Here is a 27,069-nt window from a genome sequence, read left to right as displayed (position 1 = left end):
ATCCTCCCATGTACTATTTGTTAGGTGTGCTCTTAAAGATATGCTGCAGGGAAACAAGAGAGTATTGATCAACTAATCAATCAATGAATCAAATAAAGATAGAGGATTCAGGAAATTTGGATCCTAATACGAAAAACGGTGAGGAAATAAACCCAGACGACAAAAGAACCACCAGCTCAGGCTACTGTCGGAAAATGGAGGCAAGAAGGAATGAGTTTATGAAAAATAGGAACACTAATGAGTAAATTATCTGATTAAACATTTTGAAAAATCAAATATATATTTAAAGAATATATTACACAAGTGAAAACTGATGCAAGAAAGGAGTATATAGAAAAAGAAACATTCTTACACAAACTACTTAGATTTGAAGTGGCCTATATTGGCAGTCATCTGTTGTCAGAACTGATGAGTGCTTTTACTAATTTGGGAGAATTTGATAAAGAAGACATCATGATAGCACTAAATCCTCAGCAATCATGGCAGTGAATTAATAAATCATATTAATTTATAAATAAAAATAAGTGCCAATAAAACATATTTAGAAATATGTATTTAAATATCAGGGAAAAGGTAAAAGAAAGCCATGGCTTATGGAGTGGGGAATTATTGAGGAGAAGTAAAGTTTAAGATTACAAATTTTTTTCCAATTAAGATTTTTTTTAAGATTTTATTTTTCCTTTTTCTCCCCAAGGCCTCCCAGTACATAGTTGTATATTCTTCATTGTGGGTCTTTCTAGTTGTGGCATTTGGGATGCTGCCTCAGCGTGGCTTGATGAGCAGTGCCATGTCCACATCCAGGATTCGAACCAGCGAAACACTGGGCCGCCTGCAGCGGAGCACGCAAACTTAACCACTCTGCCACGGGGCCAGCCCCTCCAATTAAGATTTTTAACATTGTCAAAATTAAAATTTTTAATGTTATGACAATTGAATGCCACTTTGGTTTTTAAAAAGAAACTACAAATATATGTTTAAAGAAGATAGAGAAGCAACTTCAAGTCTAAAATAGCTAACTGAACACGTTGAGATATTCTCATTCTACAAAAAAGCAAAAATAAGTTCTTAAAAATTGCTAAATATATAACTAGTCTCAAAAGCCAAAATAGAAACTTTTCCTTGTACTAGAAACAGACATCTGTAGCAGAAGGAATCATCCAAAAAGCCATAACCAGAGCAGGGTACACATCAATTCTCCACAAGGCAAGTGCTGAATCACAACATGGAAGAAACAGAAATGGGCTATCCCGAGCTCTCAGATTGTGCTATAACATCGTAAGTTGACTCTCTGACATATATCTCTAACCCTCACATATATGCATTTCACAGTCCCCGGAGTGCTATAGGAATTGGATATTTTCTGGACGGCGAATATGCTTATTGTATTTCCATGTATACGATCTTGATTTATCTCTACAACAAACCCAAACACCTTAGATTGTATGTGAGGTTTGCCATGATCTGGGCCCTGTCTATCTCTTCAGTCATAGTATTTGCCATGATTCCTCTCATAACCTACACTCTGGCCATATCAAATGACTTACAGGTCACTAAGTATGCCACATGGTTTGATTCTTTGCCTTTGCCCAATCTAGTCTCTCTACTCAGAGGGCTAGCTCGTCTGGTTTTTTTCAATCCACTGACTACTTTCCCTAATAGGCTGTTTCATCTTTTAAGATACCTAGTGTCACTTCCTCTTTGGAGTCTTTCCTGACCCTCTAGATAAAGCTAAAAACCTTTTCTTTTTATTCTTTATAGGGTCTTATACTAATGTCTACAGTATACAGAAATTATACAGTCTACAGTATACAGAAAGCCAGGTGATTCTTTGATAAACTCTTTTTTTGGCCAAATTTACTCCTCACTACTGGTCTCTAAGTTCCTTGAGACAGACACCATGCCTTGATCTCTTCTCCATCCATGGTACTTCAAGTAATATCTTATATATAATAGGCATTTAATAAGTGTTTTAGTAATTCAATGCAAGATGAATGAATGAATGAAAAATAAATGTTCCTCTAAAAGTCTTCCGCAGGTTACAAAGTAGCTAACCTGTCAGTATAACATAGGCTGAGGCTGTCATCGTTTCTGACTTAGGATGAAAACCTAAGCACATTAAGATAAATGGCACTATTCCATATCTCAACAGAAAAATGATTGAAGGAGCAAAATTAGCAAAAGCGATTGTATTTAAAGTAACTGAATAACTGGTTTAACAGAGGCAACTGCCAAATGTCCAAATGTTTCTTTCTCTACATTAATCCAACTTTAGTGATAGGTTGATGAAATTTTATGGAAAAAGATGATAAAATTTCAAATGAGGAATTCACACTCAACATTTTCACCATTACATATGTTTTCTTTTTCATTGATTAGAAAAATTCCTAATTCCCTGTACTATTGGTAAAAGAAGTGTGGCTTTTAAGTAAATAAGATTAAAAAATCATTTTATTGATGTGATATATCTTCTTGAACATATAATCAATATATATAATAATATTTTAATTAATATTAATTAATTAAACATTCCCTTTACTGTGGTAGTTGAAATAAGTCTGTAGCTATTTTATTTTCATTTTTATTCAATTTATTTAAACTAAAAAAAACCCAAAACAGTTCACCCATTTAAAATAGTCTGTAGCTATTTTAAAACATCAAGCAAGGAGCGTTCTGGAAAGATAAAGGACTAGGAAGCCCCAGGAATTGGTCTCCCCACCTAGACAAAATTTGTACTGGCAGAATCTGATGTAACTATTTTGGAATTCTAGAGTCTATTGAAGGCTTGCAACTTCCAGGGAAAAGCTTGGATGGTAAATTGGTTAATTTCAGTCAATTTCCACTCTTAGCATATTAGCATTATGGATCCGCCTTCCCCAGACCTAGGCAAGCAGCTGTGTAAGTGTTGCTGGAGCAGCCTGCACACAGCCTGCAGGAGCCAGAGTGAAAATAAAAGGACTCTGTCCTCCAAATATTGGAGATCTCTGCTCTCATCACTGATTGCTGCTTTTAGTCTCAGAGATGCAGACAGAAAGGCAGGTGGCCATTATTGTTGGACCTTTCCATATCTTTGCATGTCCCTGCCCCTCAGGCTAAAGGTTTTCCAGGGGACTTATAGGGCTGGTGTCCTTTTTTCCCCTTAATTTTTCTCCTTTTGGAGGCCAGGCATAAAGACTAGGATATTCAAAAGCAACTGCATTTGTGGGATAAACTAGAAAGTGACTGCACATGCCTGGGGAAAGGCACAGGCTCAGAAAAGACCTGAGAAGACCTTAGGTTTTGACCTCAGGGTGATTCTCAGCACAAAGACAGGCTACAGCCATAAAACAAAACAAAAAAAAAAGCAAAACCCAGCAAATCCTGAGGAAGGGGGAGAACCCAATTTCCAGAGTTACCATATTATTAAATTCAAACGCATAGCTTTCAACAACAAAAAGTCACACAGCTTACAAAGAAACAGAAAACTATGGCCTGTTCAAAGAAAAAACTAAATCGACAGAAACTGTCCCTGAAAAAGACTTGATGGCAGATCTGCTAGACAAAGAGTTTAAAACAATAGTCTTAAAGATGTTAAAAGATCAAAGAAAGATAAAGTCAAGAAAATGATATTGAACAAAATGGAAATATCAATAAAGAGACACAAAACATAAAAAAAGCAATCAAAAAGAAATTCTAGAGCTGAAAAGTACAATAACTAAAATTAAAGATTTACTAGAGGAATTCAAAGGCAGCTTTGAGCAAGTAGAAGAGTTAGAGAACGTGAAGATATGACAATAGAAATTATTAAGTCTGAGAAATAGAAAGAAAAAAAAAATGAAACGTGAACAAAGCTTAAGGGACCTGTGGGACACCACTGGATAGGCCAACATAGAAATTATGAGAGCCCGAGAAAAAGAAGAGAGAGAAAGGAGCATAGAGAATATCTAACAAAATTATGGCTGAAAACTTTCCAAACTTGATAGAAGAAATGAATAAAAACATCTAAGAAGCTCAAAAACTTTAAATAAGATGAATTCAACATGACCCACTTCAAGAAACATTATAATCAACTTGACAAAGACAAAGAAAAAATCTTGAATGCAACAGAAAGAGAAATTCATCACATACAAGTGATCCTAAATAAGAATATGAGCAGATTTTTCATCAGAAACTTTAGAGGAAGGAAGGCAGTGGGCTAGTATATTCAAAGTGCTAATAGAAAAAAAACTATCAACTAAAAAAATCCCATATCTGGCAAACTGTTCTGCAAGAGTGAAAGAGAAATTAAAACAGTCCTGGATATAACAAAGCTGAGGGAGTTCATTATCACTAGACCTGCCCTGCAGGAAATGCTCAAGGGAGTCTGGCAGGGTGAAATGAAAGAACACTAAATGGTAACTTGAAGCCATATTAAGAAACAAAGATTTCAATAAATGTAAATGTAGGGGCGATTATAAAAACTAGTAATATTGTAACAATGGTTTGTAACTCTACTTTTTGTTTTATACATGATGTAAGACCAATACAAAAACAACAATAATTATTAGTCTAAAAACTAGTTTTATTGTAGCTTTGGTTTGTAACTCCACATTTCCCTTCCAATTTAATTTAACAGTCTAATGCATTTAAAAAATTAGCTTACTTTAGGGGCATGCTATGCATACAGATGTAATTTTATGACATCAATCAATAACTAAAAGGGGTGGAAAAAGAGTTGTAAATGAGCAGAGGTTTTGCATGTTGTTGAAGTTATGCTAGTATAAATTCAAATTACATTGTTATAACTTTAGGATGTTAAATGTATTCCCCATAGTAACCATAAAGAAAATACCTACAGAATATACCCAAAAGGAAATGAGAAAGGAGTCTAAACTTCACTACAAAAAAATCAACTAAACGCAAAAGAATACAGTAATGTAGAAAACGAGGGCCAAAAAAGCTATTAGACATATAGAAAACAAAAAGTAAAATGAGAGAGGTAAGTCCTTCCTTATCAGTAATTATTTAAAAATAAGTAAATTAAACTCTCCAATCAAAACACAGGGATGGCCAGAATGCCTAAAAACACATGATCAAACCAAATATTGTCTGTAAGAGACACATTTGAGATCCAAAGACACAAATAGAATGAAAGTTAGAGAATGGGAAAAGATATTCCATTCAATTAGTAACCAAAGCAAAAGTGGCTATGCTAACATGAGATAAAATAGACATTAAATCAACAAGGTTGCAAGAGGCAAAGAAGTACATTACATATAAAGAAAATGTTTAATATAGTAAGATGATATAGCAGTTATATACATTTACACAACTAATAACAGACCATCAAAACATATGAAGCAAAAACTTACAGAATTGATGTGAGAAATAGACAGTTATATAATAATAGAGACTTCAATACTCCACTCAGTAATGGCTAGAACAATCAGACAGAAAATAAGTAAGAAACAGAAGACTTAAACAACACAATAAACCAATCATATCTAATAGGCATATACAGAACACCCTACCCAACAAAAAAAGCATACACATTCTTCTCAAGTGTACATGGGATATTTTCCAGGATAGACCATATGTTAGGCCACAACTTAAGTCTCAATAGACTTAAAAAGACAGATATGATATAAAGTACCTTCTCTGACCACAACAGGATGAAGTTAAAACTCAACAACAGAAGTAAAACTAGAAAATTCACAAATTTGTGGAACTTAAAAAAACAGCCTATTTGAACTGTCAATGAGTCAATGAAGAAATCACAAGAAGAATTAGAAAATGCTTAGGGACAAATGGAAACAAAAACACAACATACCAAAACTTATGGGACATAGTGAAAGCAACGCTAAGGGGGAAATTTATATTTATAAACATATATTAAAAAACAAGAAATTGGGGCTGGCCTGGTAACATAGTGGTTACGTTTACACACTTTGCTTTGGTGGCCTGGCGTTTGCAGGTTTGTATCCTGGGTGTAGACCTACACACTGCTCATCAAGCAATGCTGTGGTAGCATCCCACATATAAAATGGAGGAATATTGGCACAGATGTTAGCTCAGGGACAATCTTCCTCAAGCAAAAAGAGGAAGATTGGCTACAGACGTTAGCTCAGGGCAAATCCTCCTCAACGAACACAAACAAACAACAAACAAGAAATGAGTGGGGGAAATAGGGAGACATTGGTAAAAGAGTACAAAATTTCAGCTATAAGATGAATATCTGAAGATCTAATGTAAAATATAGTGACTATAGTTGATAACACTGTATTGTATGATTGATATTTGGTAAGAGTAGAACTTAAATGTTCTCACTAAAATAAAAAAAGATAAATATGTGAGGTGATGATATGTTAATTAACTAGATGGAATGGATCCTTTCACAGTGTGTACACACATCAAATCACTACAATGTACACTTTAAATAGCTTCCAATTTTATATATTAATTATACCTCAATAAAACTGAAATTAAAAAATAAAAAATCAATATAATATACAAAACAAGAAACACATCTCAAAACTTTACACTTAAGGAACAAGAAAAAGAACAAATTAAACTGAAATCTAGCAGAAAGAAGAAAATAACAAAGTTAAAGCAGAGATAAACAAAATAAAGAAGAGAAAAACAATAGAGAAAAATCAATGAAACCAAAAGTTTGTTCTTGAAAAGATCAACAAAATTGGCAAACCTTTAGTTAGATGGATTTTTAAAAAAAGAGATAGACACATCACTCAAATCACTAAAATCAGGAGTGAAAGTGGGGACATTGCTATCAATTCTACAGAAATAGGTAGGATTATAATAGAGTATGATGAACAATTTTATGCCAACAAATTGGATAACTTAGATTAAATGGACAAATTCCTAGAAACACAAAACTTATCAAGACTAAATCACAAATAAATAGAAAACCTGAATTGATCTGTAACTAGTAAGAAAATTCAATCAGTAATCAAAAATCTTCTGACAAAGAGAACCCCAGGATCTGGTGACTTCACTGGTGAATTCTACCAAGCATTTAAAAAACTAATATCTATCCTTCCCAAACGTTTCCACAAATGAAGCAGAGGGAACACTTCCTAACTCATTCTTTGGGGCCAGCATTATCCTGATACTAAAGCCAGATAAAGACACCACAAAAAAGAAAGCTACAGACTAATATTTCTTATGAACATGAATGCAAAAGTCCTCGACAAAATACTAGTAAACCAAATTCAGCAGCCTATTAAATGGATTATACAACATGACCAAATGGAATTTATTCCTGGAATTCAAGGATGGCTCAACATATGAAAATCAATGTAATATACTACATTAGCAAAATGAAGCATAAAACCACATGATCATCTCAATGGATCTAGAAAAAGCATTTGACAAAATCAACAATTTTCATGATAAAAACAGTCAACATACTAGGACTAGAAGGAAACTACTTCAGTATAATAGAAGCCATATAAGAAAAAGCCCAGCAAACATCATACTCAATTGTCAATGACTGAAAGCTTTTCTTCAAAGATCAATAACAAGGTGAGGATGCCCACGTTTGCCATTTCTATTCAACATAATACTGGAATTTCTAGCCAGAGAAATTAGGCAAGAAAAAAAGAAATAGAAGACATCTAAATTGGAAAAGAAGAAGTAAAATGACTGCTGTTCACAGATGACATGATCTTATATGTAGAAAATCCTAAAGATTCCACAAAAAAACTATTTGAACTAATAAATTAGTTCAACAAAGTAACAGGATATAGTCAACACATAAAAATTAGTTTCATTTTTATACGCTAACACTGAATAATCTGAAAAGAAAATTATAAAAATATTACATTTATAAAAACATCAAAAAAATTGAAATATTTAGAAACTAACTCAAGCAAGGAGGTGAAAGACTTGTAAAATGAAAACAACAAAATTGCTGAAAAATTAAAGAAGATATAAATAAATGGAAACATATCCTATGTTCATGGATTGGAAGACTCCATATTCTGAAGATGTCAGTAGTACCCAAAGTGATATACAGATTCATGCAATCCTTATCAAAACCCCAATGATGTTTTTTTAAGAAATAGAAAATTCAACCCTAAAATTAATGTGGACTCTCAAAGAACTCTGAATAAACAAAATAATCTTGAAAAAGTAGAACAAACTTGGAGGGCTCACACTTCCTGATATCAAAACTTATAACAAAGCTACAGTAATCAAAACAATGTGGTACTAGCATAAAGGCAGACATACAGACCAACAGAAAAGAAGAGAGAAGTCCAGAAATAAACCCTCACTTATATGGTCAAATGATTTTTGACAAGTTGTCAAGACCATTCAATAGGGAAAGGATAGTCTTTCCAAAATATAGTATTAGGAAAACTGGATATCCACATGCAAAAGAGTGAAGTTGGACTTTTATCTAACAGCATATATAAAAATTACCTCAAAATGCATCAAAGACCTAAATGTAAAATGAAAAACTATAAAACTCTTAGAAGAAAATATGGGACAACAGCTTCACAACATTGGATTGGCAGTGATTTCTGTACACAAATGGCACAGGCAACAAACGAAAAAAAAACAAATTGTACTCCATGAAAGTTTTTAAAATTTTTGCATCAAAAGACACTATCAACAGAATAAAAAGGCAGCCCACAGAATGAGAGAAAATCTTTGCAAATCATATATGTGATAAGGGATTAACATCCAGAAAATACAGAGAACTCCTAAAATTCAACAACAAAAAATCCAATTAAAAAATGGACTAAGTATTTGAGTAGATATTTCTCCAAAAAAGATATACAAATGGTCAACAAGCACATGAAAAGATAATCAACATCACTAATAGTTAGGGAAATGCAAATCAAAACTACAATGAGATGACACCTCACACCCATTAGGATGGCTATGATAAAAAACAAAACAAAGGTCCAGCCTTGATGGCCTAGTGGTTAAAATTCAGCACATTGCGTTGGTGGCCCAGTTTGGTTCCTGGGTGTACAACCACAACACTTGTCTGTCAGTAGCCATGCTGTGTCAGCAGCTCATATAGAAGAACTAGAAGGACTTAAAACTAGAATATACAATTATGTACTGGGGCTTTGGGGAGGAAAGAAAAAAGGAGAGGAAGATTGGTAACAAAACTTAGCTCAGGGCGAATCTTTCCCAGCAAAACAGAACAAACCCAGAAAACAAGTGTTAGTGATGATGTCAAGTTGGAACTCCTTACTATTGGTAGGAATGTAAAATGGTAAAGCCACTGTGGAAAAAAATATGGCAGTTCCCCAAAAAATTAAAAACAGAATTACTGTATGATCCAGCAATTCCACTTCTACGTATATACGTAAAAGAATTGAAAGCAGGGTCTCAAAGAGATTATTTGTACACCCGTATTCACAGCATCATTGTTCATAGAGCTAAAACATGGAAGCAACCAAAGTGCCCATTGATGTATAAAAAGATAAGAAAAATGTAGTACATACATACAATGGAATATTATTCAGCCTTAAAGGAAGGAAATTCTGAAATACGCTATAGCATGGATGAACCTTGAGGACATTATGCTAAGTGAAATACACCAGCCACAAAAAGATAAGTACTCCATGATTCCACTCATATAAAGTATCTAAAGTAGGCAAGCTCTTAGAAACAGAAAGTAGCATGGTGGTTGCCAGGGGACAGGGGAAGGAGGAGTGAGGAGGAGTTATTTAATAAGTATAGAGTTTAGGTTTTTAAAATGAAAAGAGTTATGTAGATGGATTGGATGGTGGTGATGGTTGCACAAAATTATGAATGTATTTAATACCACTGAACTGTACGCTTAAAAATGACTAAGATGGTAAATTTTATGTTGTATGTATTTATCACAATAAAAATCTGATGAAAAAAGTCAACAACGTTTTTCTTAGAATTTCTTTTTCAAACTGAACAGTATCCTCGAAGGGACTATAATAGGCCCTTTTACCCAATCTCAGATGATTGGAAGCAATCTTTAACCGTAAGGCCATCTGGAGGGTTTGCAAACAGCAGCCAGAGAGCAGAGGTTAATGGGAATACAGTTACTTCCAGCTGGCATGTCAAAATTAGTATAACAAACTAAACCGACAAAACTATCTTTTCATTACCTGCTTTCTTTTTATGCATTTCCTCCAGAGCAATATGTACATTTACTTTCCTGAGAAAATCTCCTGCCCCTCTCTTCTGTTAAAATAATAACATCTCCATAAACCTGCTTCACTGGTAATATATTCTTTACTCTTCAGTACTCTCCCTTTCATTCAAAATCTCTAAAGAATAAAAACAAGTAGAATTACATTTCAATAATCTATCACTCTAAATTTTGGAATTATCAAGTACTGCCACTTAGGCAAACCTGAGGAGACAACTGTCTCGGTCTTAATTCAATATTCTTCACAAAGATACCCATTTCACATTGCTTATTAGTTCCTGCATATACAATAAAGAAGGCTATGGAGAGGTCATGGGGTTATGGATTTATTCATGAGATCCAGATAGACGATATGACTTTTTATGTTTAGAATGAATCCAATGAACTACATCACTTCTGTCATTTCAAGTGACTGTTGTCAGGATGCCGCGTCATCAATAAAAATGTTAATTATTAGTATACCACTTACTAATGCAATCAAATACATAATACAGTCATGTGTCGCTTAATGATGGGGATACATTCTGCAAAATGTGTCGTTAGGTGATTTCGTCATTGCGCAAACATCATAGAGTGTGCTTACAGAAACCTGGATGGTACAGACTACTACACACTTAGGCTGTATGGTACTGATATTACGGGACCACCATCACATAAGCAGTTTGTCGCTGGCCAAAACATCACGTGGTGCGTGACTGCATATTTTATAATTACAACTATTAAATCAATCCACGGATGAAGGATTAAGTCTGTAAAGCTGCAGTGATCATTTATACAAGCATTCTTAACACAACCACTAATTTTGATATCACTAATATTAGAAGTTGGATTTTGTGTGACTTAATATTAGGGTTTTGTGCTATGGTAGCTCTGTGATCAGATTCCTGGGTTCAATTCCCAGCTCTGCCACTTATATTTGAATGACCAGCTACCTGATCTCCCTAAGCTTCAGTCTCCTCATCTGTAAAACATGTATTATAGTTGTGTTATCTCATATGGTTTCTGTAAAGATAAAATGAAACATGATTTAGGAACTTAGCATAGTGTCTGACATATAGTCAGTGTTTAATTAATGTTGGTTTCTAGTATTTTTAATGAACCATACAAAGACATGTCTCTAACTTTCTTCTTATTAAACATAAAAATTATAATTCCTACAAAAATAATGCTATACTTCCTAAAAAATGTGAATCTATGGAGATATACCAGACAGGAAATACTTCTACATTATTATTATTTTTTTGCCTGTTGCATGTATGAAGATGAATAGAGGCAGCCTTCGGCAAAACTTTGAAGTTTCACATCCCCAGTTCTTTCTACAAAAAGTCTTGTTTTACAGCATGCCGACACAATTTTAGTCTCTGACTCATTATTTTTCTTCTCACTAGTCCTAAAACACATATATACCTATTTCTTCTTCTTCAACTCTATTTCTTAAAAAAAAATTATAGAGGGCAACACTAGGTGCTTAATTTTATTCAATCGGAATCTTCATACTATTTCCTTGTTCGGTTCCTTTCATTCATCTTTATCTGTCCCTCCTCTGCATCCTCTATATTTGTTTCAGGAAATTTTAAATTATACACTCAATCTACATATTCTCAGAAAGTTTGATCATATGACTACCTAGGAAACTGTTTTTCAATACTAAGAAAAATAATACCAGGATTAGTGTCTGCTTTTCTTCCACTGCAATTCTTTCCTTTTCTTTCTTTCTTTTTTTTAAAAACAGTTTATCTATCGACTATAGAGTTCCATTCCTTAGCAAACATAATATGCTTAATAATTTCCTATTAGGAGTCTCTGAACTCTGTTTATCTTTGCTAGAGCTAGCATTATCCAAATTGATTCTCATAAAATAAAATATATGGTCAATAATTAATTAGCCAAGCAAATACGTCTTTGTGTCTTCCTTACCATAGGCAATATTGGAAAGTTGAAATTGTAGAGACATTTTTGGGAGTGAAGGCTGCCATATTTTTGAAGGGACAAGGCAAGTCCTATGGACTAGCTCATTTAGATAGGGAACCCTAGGGACTAAAGATGAGTGGTCATCCAAAATGGTCAAAAGGAAGAAGAGACACCAGGTTAATACATGCCGTTTGAAATCAGGCAGTTGAATTCTAGAACGAGAAACAGAGAGGAGACTATGCCAACATCATCTGAAGCTGGATAGAAAGAAGAAAGAATATAGAAATAAGGAATGAGGACAACTGAATGATATATAAGTTGGCTTGGTTAAAAGTATAGTTTCAAGAAGACCCTGCAAAGCATTATATTAATAAAATACTTACCATGACCTTGACTTAATGTGATAACCCAATTTTGTAATCCAATTCAGCAAACATTTATTGAAAGCCTATTATGTATTATGCATAGTATTAAATAACACATTAACGATTATACTGTGTACTAATATGACGTTCTTCTTCTTACTATGATTATTGTCTAATAGAATAAATCAGTAAGGTTGTAAAATTTGATTTAATTTGGCAAAATTGTAAATTAATGACACGGAGTATGAATTAAGCTGGACAAGTCAAAGATGGTTGGTTATTTTTATGACCTATGATAAACTTGTAATATTATAAGAGAGGGAAAAGCAATTCTACGTGAATTCAAAACTTTAAATAATAAAATAAAAACAAATATTAATCTGAAATACAGAAAGTAAATGACATTCTAAGTACAGAAGCATTTGAAGATATCACAAAGGCAAATGGTGAGCAATGTGATACATAAGATTAAACTTTTTAAATTTCTTCCATTTCTTTTTTTTTTAAACAGTTTAATGGTTTCTTGTTTTGGGTGTTATTTTTTGCTGATGAAGATTCACACAGAGCTAACATCTGTTGCCAACCTTCCTTCTTTTGCATATGAGCTGCTGCAACAGCATGGCCATTGACAGAGAAGTGGCACAGGTCTGTGCCCAGGAATCGAATCTGGGCTGCCAAAGCAGAGTGCGCCGAACATAACCACTAGGCTACCAGGGCTGCTCCCTTCCGTTTGTTAACATTTGTAAGATGCAACAAACTGAAAAATTTGTCACAAAGATGACAGACAAATGCTTAATATTAATTCATAAACAAGTTTAAAAACCATTGCAAAGTTTATATTAATTTATCAGTGGAAAAAGTGGCATAAATATTCAAAAGACAATACACTGGGTAGGTAATGAAATGACTGTTAAACATTTAAATTTCCAATCACGTAATTCAAGAAAGTTCAGCTTAAAGAATAATGATATATTATTTCTCCTATTGATTTACCAAAACTTAAAGAAAAATATTACCCATGATCAGGACATAAAAAAAGAGTCAACAAAAAAGGAGAAATTAAAATAATAGAAGAAAAGTAAATGATGACAATTACCTTCTCAAGAAAAAAAAAAGGGGATTTGAGATAGAGCTTAGGTAAAGACGTTTCCTTAAAATGCTTTTTTTCCCCAGACGTCAGGGAAGGATGAAACAATCTGTACGTAGAGACAGTGATGGATTGAAATGTGGAGGTGAAATGAGAGAGCCTGGGACAAGTGTCTTGATTTTGGCTAAATGAGAAGCAAGATTAACAGCTAGAAGTAAAGAAGGATATGGAGAAATCAGAATAGTGAAAACCCTGAGCAGTTAATGAAAGGAGGCTGCCAGAGAGCAGCAAGAATAGGAATTATATTTGGACTTTGTAAATTGATGGTGGACCAAGTCTGTTACTGTGTAGAATTTTCTCCTCTCCTCCCTCATCTCCAGCAGCTACTCTGTCATCTACTTATAGACTGGATGCTTCAATGATTAGAGACCAGTAGTGTGCCAGGGAAGGGCATCAATAAAATAACTTACTCAGAGTCCCTTGATGGAAGAGTCCACTGAAGCGAGGGGAATGCTAACATTTGAAGAAAAAGTGTTGAGCCCTTGAAGTTTGTGGGTGAAATGAAAATAAAGTGATTTCTAAGGTGAATAGCATTAGTTGAGAAGTACATAATTGGGAATTCTGAAGGCTGAGGTGATGTCCTGGTACTTTTAAATCATGTAAATATGAGCTGGAGTAATCCCAGTAATATCCTCATTTTTACAGTGAACTAACTAAAACTTGAACAAGTCTTTTGACTATGCTTCTTTCAGTTCTGTGAGAGGTTCAAGCCTAAACATGCTTATATTTCTTATGGGCACTTATCTAAAAATCCAAAGGTCTATGCTTACTAGAAATATAGTGGGATGCTAGGGAATTGGTCAAGTTTGAAACCTTGATTAGTTAAAAGGCCAACCAATATCGCATTTCTTCAAAGCCCTTTGGATGTGGTGTGTTCCCACAATTGCTACAAATGGTTCCAACTACAAACAGTTTCCTAGACTGCCCCTGTCCCCTACTCCAACCACTCATAGATTCCCATCATTGAAATTACCCAGATTTTCTCAAGTCACTTTCCATGTTTTCCATCCTCAAAGATTCACCATTTAATCAGCTTTAACACTCTAAATGAATATCCACCCACTAATTGATGGATTATAAATTTGCCCTTGTTACTTAACAGCTCTGTGACCTTGGAAAAATCACTTCATCTTTCTGTACCTCAAATTTTTTGCCTGCAAAAATGAATATTATAAATATTTTTTGAGTAACGTATGAAAATACCCAGCACACAGTAAAGGCTTGATAAATAATAGTCTCCTTCCTTCTTCTCCCTCTCAACAGACCTTCTCTGCTCAGATCCTCCTAGATATTCTCCTCTGATCACTTCTGTCCAACTCTTCCCTCAGAGCTACACACAGATCTCAAATCTTAAACCTTTCCTGGAAGACTCTTCTATTCCCACAAGTTCCTCTTGGATCCGTCCTCACCATAAACATTTTCTCCTTATTTCCTCAGCACCCTTCACCGTTTAGAATCTGACCTCTTTCAAAAAAAAATGTCAAACAACTCCTAAAAATTACCTTATTTCCCCTCAGTTGTAGGAGATTGCCAGGCAGACTGACACTCGCCCTGCGACACTGCCTTTGTGAGCAGCTGCTTCAGGGCTGTGAGTGAGTGCCTGTGGCTCTGTGGTTTCCTTTGGCTCTCATGTGCCTAGAATTAGGAGTTAATGGAGGTGGAAGGAGCACGTGGTGGTCAATGATTTCATATGAAGTCCTGTTGGTTTGTTTCTGTGAAATGGAGAAAAGCAGCAGTAAATACTTTGAATAAATACGGATTACAAAAAAGCAAAGTATGTGTATAGAATAAAATTGAGCATTTACTTAAACTGATGTGCACTTTTCAGGAATTTTAATTGTTTATTTGTAAGAAAACAGCAATTTCTTTACAAGATGAAGAGATTTAAACTCACACATTCTAGACGTGTGCTAATAAATATGAAATGTTAACTTCATATACAATTTTAAATTTTCTAGTAGCTATGTTGAAAAATTGTTTTAAAGTAACAACATATTTTATTTGCTATAATATATCCGAAATCTCATTTCAACTTATAATCAATAAAAAATAAGGTATTTTACATTGCTTTTTTTGTACCAAGTCTTCTATATTCAGGGGTAATGATAGAGATAGGATGACACACCAATGTTGACTTGGTAGATACAAGTTATGGTAGGCTGATAATAGCCCACACCACCGCCAAAGATATCCACATCCTAATCTATGGAACTTGTGAATGTTACATTATATGTCAATAAAGAACTTTGTAGATGTGGTTAAATTAAAGATGTTGAAATGGGAGATGATCCTGGATTATCGGAGTGGGCTTTAAATATAATCACATGTCCTCATAAGAGGGAAACAGAGAGACATTATACCACAGAGGAAGAAGAGAAGTAAACAATGTGATGACAAAAGCAGAGACTGGAGTGATGTGGCCATGTGCCAAGGATCATTCACAGCCCCCAGAAGCTGGAAGAGTCAAGAAACAAATTCTCCCCTAGAGTCTTCAGAGGGAATGTGGCCATGACGACACCTTGATTCAGGTACAGTGACACTGATTGTGGACTTTTGGTAGCCCCAACTGTGAGAGAATAAATTTCAGTTGCTTTAAGCCCCAAGTTTGTGGTAATTTGTTACAGCAACTACAGGAAACTAATACACATGTCATTTAGAGTAAAGTAATAACATTATATTCTCTCCTTTTTTGTCAATGTCTAGACGAAGGCCATTGGTCCTATTCCCAGAAACTGCCAATGAAATGCTCAATAAATGTTAGTGATGAAAATGTCTTACTTAATCTTCCATCTCATATAGTTTCAACTCTACCCGTATGCTGAAAACTTCCAAATTTGTATTTCTATCTTTCACCACTCTTCTGTTCTCCAAAGTAATATTTCCAAATATCTCCTGCGCATTGCCACCTGCATGTACCACACTGATCAACAACTCATCATGTCCAGGTTGAATTTATCATCATAACTTAAAACTATCTCTCCCTTCCCTGGATTAGTTAATGGACCAGTCACTTGTATCTAGGGTGACCTTACTATGGGTTAGCCTAAGACAGCACTAGTTTATTCTTGTTCTTGCATCCTATTCAGTTTAGTCCTTGTTCTAAGTTTTCAACATATTTTTCATGAAGTCTTCCTATTTTTCAGAAGTTTTACAGTTAAGAAATGCCTTAAAATAACATGCATTTGGGAAACTTCCACTTTTTTGCCTCCAGGTTCTGCCATGGTGTCATTTAGTAGTGTGTGAGAACCAATTAAGTAAATAGAATATTCACTTTAACATGTAAGTAATCTGGAAAAAAAAAAAAAAAGGGACTAGCAGTAACACTTCTGTCTCTTCCTGATCCTCTCCAGAGATAACAACCACACATGGTACTGTATGCGTGATAGAACAAAATGTTCTCAGATGTAAGCATCACAGAGAGGTACCTCCTTTTAGTCTCAAGGGGCAATGGAAGAAGTATTAGACACTACTGTCTTTGTTGGCCACTTGGTGTCCTGGCCACTTGGAGTCCCAGCCACTTTTGCCTGGCCTGTTCCATGGCCTGTGAGTTTAACAGGATTGCTAAGCCTCCACTTAGCAGGGGTTGTATGAAATGTGGGAAGGTATAGGTTAAGTATATTTGTTATATATGTAGGAAAGAGAGGCTGAGAGGTCCTGCCATAGAGCGTATAGCAGCCATCACACTCTTGCTATAATGGCTTTGTTCTATATTTTACGCTGAATATTTTTAACTAATTTCACTGACTGCTGGAATTTTCATTTTGCAATAAACTCTTTTAGCAGCGAGCAACCAAAAAATTTAAAATCCAAGAAATAGATGTTCAGTGAAAAATATATTACTTGCACAAAACACTTGTTGAAATTTATTATCCACCATAAATCTGCAGGAGAAGAAACAGCATTTAGTTTAAAATTTTGCAAAGAAAACCATGCCAGTAGATCATGATTTAATTAATATAGTTACACAAAGTAGGTTTACATATTACTTTGTGAAACGTGACTTTTCATTTAGATAAATGACTATTCTAAATTAATTTCACTCTTTTTCAATCTCAAGTTTTCTTGTGTATATACAAAATGAATAGCAACAACTGCTCATGGGTTGGCTCTATTTTCCAAAGAAAAATTTTGCAAATGATTAAATAGTGAGTAGTTTAAACTAGTCTCAACAGTTATTTCAAATAGAAAGTCAGTTAGAGTCATCCCAATAATAGTATATTTTCATCTAAACCAGGGACTCTAGGTAAAGCTTTGGAAGTTAATTATTCTTTGGCGAAATACCTGAGAGTACTGTCATTATGATTCTAAAATTAGTTATAATTTCAATCTTGAAGGTTAAGATGATATGCTTTCAGGGAGATAAAATATAAATATCTGTTGACCACGAATAGTAGCAAAGGCAATATTCTTTTTGATTTAAGAAATAGATGGTGAGTAAATATATTGAGAATTGGTTGTATACACACAAGATTAATAATTATATCCAAACAATCTGTAATATTTTACCAATCTAATATACCAAGCTGTATGCTGTAGCCTCTGCACATACACAAACACACTGACACATTAAGAGGATTTTCACACTTTCTCTCTTTGCTGCCCATCATCAATAAATCCATAGAAATGTTTTAGCCTTTAAAAAACCTTTTAAACCAATCTAAGTGTCCCAAAATGGTATTAAGTTATGTTGTGAAAGGGTTTTCTAAGTTTTGCTTACTTTTTTTCCAACCCTTTTTTGTTGGAAATCCTTTAAAATGTCAAAAATTGTCAACTTTGACACTTTCAGAAAATTGAAATTGAAACCAAAACTTAGAAATAGAATACAAATTTTTTCCTACTGAAACAAACAAAAAAAGGAACTTAGAAAATCAGATGATGAGAGTTCAAACAGGGCACATAATTTATTTTTGAAAATTGAAAATCTATAATTGAGCTCCAGAATAAATTGTCTTCTGAGGAAAAACTTGAAGGTCCTCTTTTCAATTGAATAAATTTATATTCTGTACCAGAATAGAATGAAAATAGAAGGCCTTTGTTTTTTGCAGCATCAAAGTTTGAAAACAATCATAGAGACATCTTATTTGATGAAATTTTCTGTAAAAATATTTGTTGAAAAAAGTTACTTTGAATAAAAGTAAAAAGGCAGTGCTGTTGAAAACACTTGGGCTAAAATTTTTACACACTTCAATAAAAAAATGTAGAACGAAGAATGTTATTCATTTAGCAGAATTAACTCTGAGCTTACATGTACCTTCGGAAAAAGAAGGAAGGATTTTCTCAACCAAAAATATTTCAGGCCTATAGAACTTTAACAATAGAAGTCGTCAACAACTTCAAATTGATTAATGATAAAATGAAACTTTGAAAAAGATTACAAGCAATTTTATTTAAAAAAACAAATTTATTTGAACATATTTAAAAATACATTCTTCAGTGGCATGGTTTTAGAGACAGATATGGCTACGAAACTGATTAAAGTGTATGGAAGTGAACCAAAGATAATCATTCTACTTATGTAATTGTTTTTAAATGTTTTGCTTTGTTTTGATTTTTATTTGGAAACTAATCTAAAAAAAAAACAAAAAAACTAGTTTTTGAATAAATGTATTTTATATATTCACTAATGTAAAAACCAACAAATTCATTAAGAAATAAATGTCAACATAATAAACATTTGATTATTTTAGAACCCACTTTCACTTTCAGAAGTTTCCTGATTTGGTTAAACCTTCCTATCCAAACCTGAAATCATAGAGCCGTCCACCATCTTCCTTCTCTCTCACTGTCCTGACCTCACATGTAATAGATTACCATATCCTACCAATTTTTTTACCATATTTTCTTGTTTATCTTCACTTCCCTGGCTTCATTTAGGTCCTCATCATTCCTTGTAAAACTATGCGGTAACTACCTAGTTCAACACCCCCTTTACATACTCTCAATTCTTTAGACTGACTGCTCTCATATGAATTTTCAAAAACGAAAATCAGGGGCCAGCCCAATGGTGCAGTGGTTAAGTTCACACGTTCCACTTCGACAGCCCAGGGTTTGCCAGTTCAGATCCTGGGTGCGGGCCTATGAACTGCTTGGCAAGCCATGCTGCGGCAGGCGTCCCACATATAAAGTAGAGGAAGATGGGCAAGGATGTTAGCTCAGGGCCGGTCTTCCTCAGCAAAAAAGAGGAGGATTGGTGGCAGATGTTAGCTCAAGGCTAATCTCCCTCAAAAAACAGAAAAGACAGAAAATCAGACTTTGTCACTCAAATGCTATATGAGCATCAGGGGTGCAATACCAGCTATAGTCTAAATATCAAACTCCTTCAATGAAATTACAAAGTTTTCTATGATTTAGTTTCTGCTTTTGTCTTCATCATAGGCCTTGTCCCACCTCACTCATCTCAGGCCATATGCTCCTCTCTCTGCCTTTGCACATGACTTTTTCTCCCTCCTGGAGTTAGCATCTCTGTCTTAACTGCTTGGAAATCCCCTTGTTAGACTTCAAAACCTAGTTCAAGTGATGTTTCCTCTTGTTGCCTTCCTTATCCATGTTGCAAAGTTGAAATGACACTTCTCTTTGTCTGATGCCATGGTGTGCATGTGAGTGTAGATTTTAATCATTATTTTTAAGTCTTCCTTGCCTTCTGGACTATGAGACACCAAGCCATGACATTTAGCTTTGGATTTACAATGCCAACTGAAAATAGATACTCAGATATCTTTGTTTTCTCAGTGGATAGATGGATGGATAGATGAGTGAATGACCAGACTATTCACAGACTATTCAAGCTTGGTTCTTTATATTTTAGTATGCTATGTGTTTCTTATAGATATATGAAAACACACAAAATCAATGCAAAACTCAGAATATGTACAAGGCAAAAACTGAACAGATAGATAATGATAAAGGATTCAGTTTTATTTGTCAGATGTGTGTGAGTTTTTCCTTATTTTGTGTCCTAGATTTGGAAGTTTGCCTTCAACAATGCTGATCCTTGAATTTGCCAAGAATGCTTGCATTTGTGTATTTAATTAGACAATTTCTGGATTATTAAATAATTTAATTTTACATTGCATTATCATTGCTCAGCACAAATGGCACAAAGTGTACTGCATATCAAACTAATTTTTGTTATATTAATTTATTTTGTATCAGTATTCTTTTATTATAGTTACTCGAGAAAATGTAATTTCTTTCTCAGGTTCTATAACTGATATAAAACTGTGCTACTGGGGCCGGACCCATGGCCGAGTAGTTAAGGTTGCACGCTCCACTTCGGGGGCCCATGGTTTTGCCGGTTTGGATCCTGGACTCGGACATGGCACTGCTCGTCAGGCCACGTTGAAGTGGCATCCCACATGCCACAACTAGAAGGACCCACAACTAAAAATATGCAGCTACGTACCGGAGAGCTTTGGGAAGAAAAAGGAAAAATAAAATCTTTCAAAAAAACACAAAAAACAAAACTGTGTTACTGAAAACATAGTGCAGGAGGGTTAAATTTCAATATAAAGCATCAAATTATTTGTGATTGCCCAAAGGCTTTTTTGTGATTTCAACTTGGTCATGAAACAGTCTTGAAGCACCTAATAATTTCTTTTACTTGTACCTTCCAAATCCGCATTTTTTTGTACCTTCTTTTATTTGTCCAAGAGAGTTATTTAGAAATTTTGGCAGGTACCAGTATAGAATAGATCAAAAACAGTCAAAATTTGTGGCTGGCCCCATGGCCGAGTGATTAAGTTTGCATGGTCCTCTGCGGCAGCCCAGGGTTTTGCTGGTTCGGATCCTGGGTGCAGAGAAGGCACCACTCGTCAGGCCACATTGAGGTGGTGTCCCACATGCCACAACTAGAAGGACCTGCAGCTAAGATATACAACTATGTACCGGGGGGATTTGGGGGGATAAAGTAGAAAAATAATTTTAAAAAGATTGGCAACAGTTGTCAGCTCAGGTGCCAATCTTTAAAAAAAAAGTCAAAATTATATTTTCTACTTGAGAGTGTATTAATTTTGAATTCTGCCTTCTAAACCCATAAATACTGGGTTCAGATTTGTATATATCTTTGTGAGTGAGAGTTCTGGAATCTTCCATGGACTCCACTAAATTTGATGATAACCATAATGATACAAATCAGTGATGATGAAGATGGTAATAATTCTTTGCATGTTTTACAAACAACATTATTTCATAATAAGGTGTATTAATTAGACTCACATATTAATTGAAGAACTAAATTTAAGAGAAGCAACTAGACCAAATATACTCTACCTGGAAGAGGCTGGACACAAATGCAGGTCAAATTTAATGTTCTTTCCACTATCTATGTGTATGATTAGTGAGACTATTTGATTAGACTTAATCATTACAAAAATAAAATTAGTATCCTAATGTGATTGATTTTCAAGATAATAGATTTATAATTTTGAAGTAATGTCTTTAGTATCAAATTCTCCCTTGAATGATGAAATAGAAAAATTCCAGCCCCTTCAAAATAGCAGATAGTCCCACTTTAAAATATAATGTAGTTCACTGAGCATTATCCATCAGTAGGACAATAATATAGATGCAGAGAAGGAGACTATACATATTATCAACTCCCCTAAATTTAAGAACTCATGCTGCATTTCCAGGTACTTGGGCAACTTTGACCATTTGGGGATCTCAAGAACTATGAAAGTAAAGTTCTTTCTAAACAGCAACAAAGACCATGAGACCAGCATGCAGGTGAGAGAACAGAGATCCAGGAATCACGAACGTATAGAGAAAATTATTTGAAACGATAGTTATCTTATTTGTGCTCTTACAGAATCAACATTTAAAACTGAAACATTCTTCAGTAAACACTAAGATCAGGCATATCTGTTTGTACTAGAAAGAAAGAAATATATAAATAGTCCAGAGACGGAACACCATTCTGAATATTAAGAAACTGTAGCCAAAAATAATTCCGAAACTCATATTCCTTCATTTCTAAGTAAGTTATAATATAACTTGTCAAAAGCTTTTTTCTAAAATAGTTTTCTTGAGAGATACTATTTTGTGATTGTGTACTATCCCCAATCAGCTACTCCTGACATTCTAACAGAGAGATACCCTGCCTAAACCATGGGCTCCATTTCACTGAATGAACAGCCAATAGCTTTTCAGTAGAGAAAGCAGTAAAGATCATACAGTTAAATAATAGCTACATACCTGCCAGGTTACTGTGAGTTTTGGCATCCTTGGCATGCACTCTTAATTTGGCCAAATACTATTTCATTTGCTGCCATGTTGTTCCCCAAGGCACCCTTTGGCTTTTGAAATTGATCTGACATCTGCAGTGCTTCCAGGAATGAGGTTTAAAAATATAACAGTGATTCTGTGGAAATGTGTATAGAGACCTGGGAATTCAAATATACAGTTTTTTTCACTTACGAGTTACAATACATTCCCTATCTATGGCAAGCTTTACTTTAACATACATATTAACTCTTCATCTAAGCTTTAAAGCAAAGTATAAATATATGATGAAAGTTCAAAGCACTACAGCCATGTTGGTAAAATTTTATGTAGCTAAAAATCAGATTTTTTTTTAAAGAGAAGCTTTTAAAAACTATTCCTCCAACCCTGGCAGTGCAGCGACCCACCAGCCGCCTCTGACTTACAAACTCCCACTGCAGTCCCAAGGGAGCAAGGGAGACCCAGTGACTCCTTGTGAGTGGGCAGTGGCAAGTTGGAGCCCCAGCAAGCCTAATCCATGGTCCAGGGGGAAAATCCACAGTTCCACAGCAGCCGCAGGCAAAGCCTCTACTCAGAATTAGCGGAGAGGCCCCACCCAGCATTCAGAATGCTGGGAGGCCCTGGGGCAGGAGGAGCCTCTCCCTGTGCAGCAACCCACCAGCCACCTCTAACACACAAACTCCTGCTGTGGCCCAGAGGTGGCAAGGGAGACCCAGACAGACCATGTGACTGTGCAGTGGCAAATTGGAGACCAAGCAAGCCTGTTCCACAGTCCAGGGGGAAAATCCAGTCTCACAGCAGCCTCAGGGAAAGCCTCTGCACAGCATTAACAGAGCGGCCCCACTGGGCAATCACAAGGCTGGAAGGCCCTGAGGCAGAAGTAGCACAGCTGGGTGAGCTCACCACAGACTGCAGTAGATACCCATAACTCTGCTGTGTCCCATAGTGGACAAGTGAGATCTTATGGGCCCTGACATTGGCAGAGCTGTGAGTCTAGGTGAACCTGCTCCCAGATACTGTGAAAGCCCATAACACCACTGCAGACCCTAATGAGGGAGCACACCTAGGTGGTCTGTGACAATAGGCACCAGCAACCTGAGACCCCATTGCGATTGTCCCCACAGCTGAGGAGAGACCCCACAGGGCCACTGTGACCACGAGGAGGGGCCCAGGTCCAGTCAGCAACAGCTGACAGGGATCCTGGTCAGTCCAGATTACACAACTGCTCCCCCCGCCCTCCACTCCAGTAGAAGCAAGTGGAAGCAGTAACTAAACTCTATCTCTATGCAGGGGCACAAATCCATGCCATCAAGCAGTATTAAAAAAATATATTAAATCTCCATAACAAGGAAAATGACAAGTACCCAGAAAACAATCCCAAAGACACTGAAATCTATAACCTAAATGACAATGAATTCAAAATAGCCATCATTAAAAGCTCAATGAGTTAAAAGAGAATACAGATAGACAACTCAACGAGTTCAAGAGCTATGTCACAAAAGAGCTTGATACTATAAAGAAGAACCAATTAGAAATGTTGGAGATGAAGAATACAATGGAGGAGATTAAGAAAAATCTGGACTCTCTGAACAGTAGGGTCGATAATATGGAAGACAGAATTAGTAATTTGGAGGATAGGAATATAGAAATACTGCAGACAGAGGATGAGAGAGAACTAAGACTAAAAAGAAATGAAGAAACTCTCTGAGAAATATCCAACACAATTAGGAAATGCAACGTAAGGATTTTAGATATGCCAGAGGGAGAAGAGAAGGAGAAGAGGGCAGAAAGCCTGTTCAAAGATATAATGGCTGAGAACTTCCCAAACCTGGGGAGAGAGATGGAACTCCATGTGGCAGAAGCTAATGGATCGCCAAACTTTATCAATGTTAAAAGACGCACCCCAAGGCATATAGTAGTGAAGCTTGCAAAAGTCATTGACAAAAAAGAAAATACTAAAGGTGGCAAGGCAGAAGAAAATAACCTACAAAGGAACCCCATCAGGCTGTCAGCAGATTTCTCAGCAGATACCTTACAGGATAGAAGAGAGTGGAATGATATATTCAAAACTCTGAAGGACAAAAACTTGCAGCCAAGAATACTCTATCCAGTGAAAATATCCTTCAAATATGATGGATAAATAAAAACTTTCCCAGATAGACAAAAGTTAAAGGAGTTCATTGCCCCAAGATCCCCCCTACAAGAAATGCTCAGGAAGACCCTCATACCTGAAAAATCAAAGAAAGGAAAGGGGTTACAAAACGCAGAGCTAAGGAGACAAGTAGAAAGACAAAAACAGAAAGTTGCAGCTCTCCATCAGAACAGGTTAGCAAAGGCTAAGTACAACATTAAAGATAAAAGGAAGGGAAACACCAAGAATAAATATAATCTTGTCATTTTAACCACAAACTCATAACACAAGAAGGAAGAAAAAAAAATCTGGCAATAACAACCTAGAAGGGGAAGAGGAAAGGAATGAAATGGCTTAATCTAAGGAAATAAGAGGCTATCAGAAAACAGACTATCTCACATATGAGATGTTTTATACAAACCACATGGTAATCACTAAACAAATAACAAGACTAAAGACACAAATTACAAATAAGAAGAAAACCAATATAGAAATCTACCTACCTGAATTAGTAGTCCAAAAATCATGGGACAAGAAACAAAGGAAATGCAAGAGAGCTGGAAAACAAGTGATAAAATGGCAGCATCAGGCCCCCACATTTCAATAATCACTCTAAATGTAAATGGATTGAACTCTCCCATCAAAGACACAGAGTTGCAGGATGGATTAAAGAACAAGACCCAACAATATGTTGCCTCCAGGAAACACACCTCAGCCCCAAAGACAAACATAGACTCAAAGTGAAGGGATGGAAGATGATACTCCAAGCTAATAATGAACATAAGAAAGCAGGTGTCGCCATACTTATATCAGACAAAGTAGACTTCAAAGCAACACAGATAAAGAGAGACAAAGAGGGACAGTTTATAATGATAAAAGGGACACTTCACCAAGATGACATAACACTTATAAATATATAGGCACCCAACACAGGAGCACTAAAATATGTAAAGCAACTACTAACAAAACTAAAGGGAGATATCAACAACAATACAATAATAGTAGGGGAACTCGACACCCCTTAACACCAATGGATAGATCATCCAGGCAGAAAGTCAACAAGGAAATTATATAATTAAATGAAAAATTAGACCAGATGGACTTAATAGATATATATCCATCCAAAAACAGCAGGTTGCACATTTTTCTCAAGTGCACATGGAACATTCTCACAGATAGACCATATCTTGAGAAACAAAGCAAGCCACAAGAAATTCAAGAGGGTTGAAATAATAGCAAGCATCTTTTCCAATCATAATGCTATGAAACTAGAAATCAACTATGAGAATAAAGCTGGGAAAGGGGCAAACGTGTGAAGCCTAAACAACATGCTACTGAACAAACAATGGATTATTGAAGAAATCAAATATTATCTGGAGACAAATGAAAATTAAAACATGCCATACCAACTCATTTGGGATGCAGCAAAAGCAGTCCTAAAAGGGAAATTCATCGCAATACAGGCTCACCTCAATAAACAAGAAAAATTTCAGATAAGCAATCTCATATGACACCTAACAGAATTAGAAAAAAAAGAACAAACAAAGCCTAAACTCAGTAGAAGGAGGGAAATAATAAAAGAGCAGAAATAAACAATATTTAAACAAAAAAGACAGTAGAAAGGATCAATGAAACAAAGAGTTGGTTCTTCGAAAAAATAAACAAAATTGACAAACCCTTAGCCAGACTCACTAAGAAAAAAAGAGAGAAGACTCAAATAAATAAAATTAGAAATGAGAGAAGAGAAATCACTATGGATATCACAGAAATACAAAACATCATAAGAGAATACTATGAAGAACTATATGCCAACAAATTGAGCAGCCTAAATAAATGGATAAATTCTTAGACTCTTACAACCTCCCAAAACTGAAGCAGGAAGAAATAGAGAATCTGAATAGATCAATCACAAGTAAAGAAATTCAAACAGTAACCAAAAACCTCCCCAAAAATAAAAGTCCAGGATCAGACAGCTTCTCTGGAGAATTCTACCAAACATTCAAAGAAGATTTAATACCTATCCTTCTCAAACTATTCCAGAAAATTGAGGAAGATGGAGCACTCCCTATTCTATAAAGCCAACATCACCCTGATCCCAAAATCTGACAAGGACAACACAAAAAGGAAAACTAGAGCCAATATCCCTGATGAACATAGATGCAAAAATCCTCAA

General features: G+C 35.3%; 1 long non-coding RNA gene across 2 annotated transcripts in view; it reads right to left on the bottom strand.

The window, feature by feature from the left end:
* The window catches only part of LOC111768980 (uncharacterized), a 300,357-nt gene that overhangs the window by 121,706 nt on the left and 151,582 nt on the right, over positions 1–27,069 (bottom strand). For both annotated transcript variants that reach the window (XR_002801657.2, XR_011428737.1), the window contains exon 2: positions 15,049–15,258. This is a non-coding gene — a long non-coding RNA (uncharacterized lncRNA). The remainder of the gene's footprint in view (positions 1–15,048; positions 15,259–27,069) is intronic.

This window comes from Equus caballus, chromosome 19 (genome assembly GCF_041296265.1).
Source record: "Equus caballus isolate H_3958 breed thoroughbred chromosome 19, TB-T2T, whole genome shotgun sequence".
Taxonomy (NCBI): Eukaryota; Metazoa; Chordata; class Mammalia; order Perissodactyla; family Equidae; genus Equus; species Equus caballus.
Note: the sequence above shows the minus strand (reverse complement) of the source record. Positions and strands in the feature narration are given on the sequence as shown.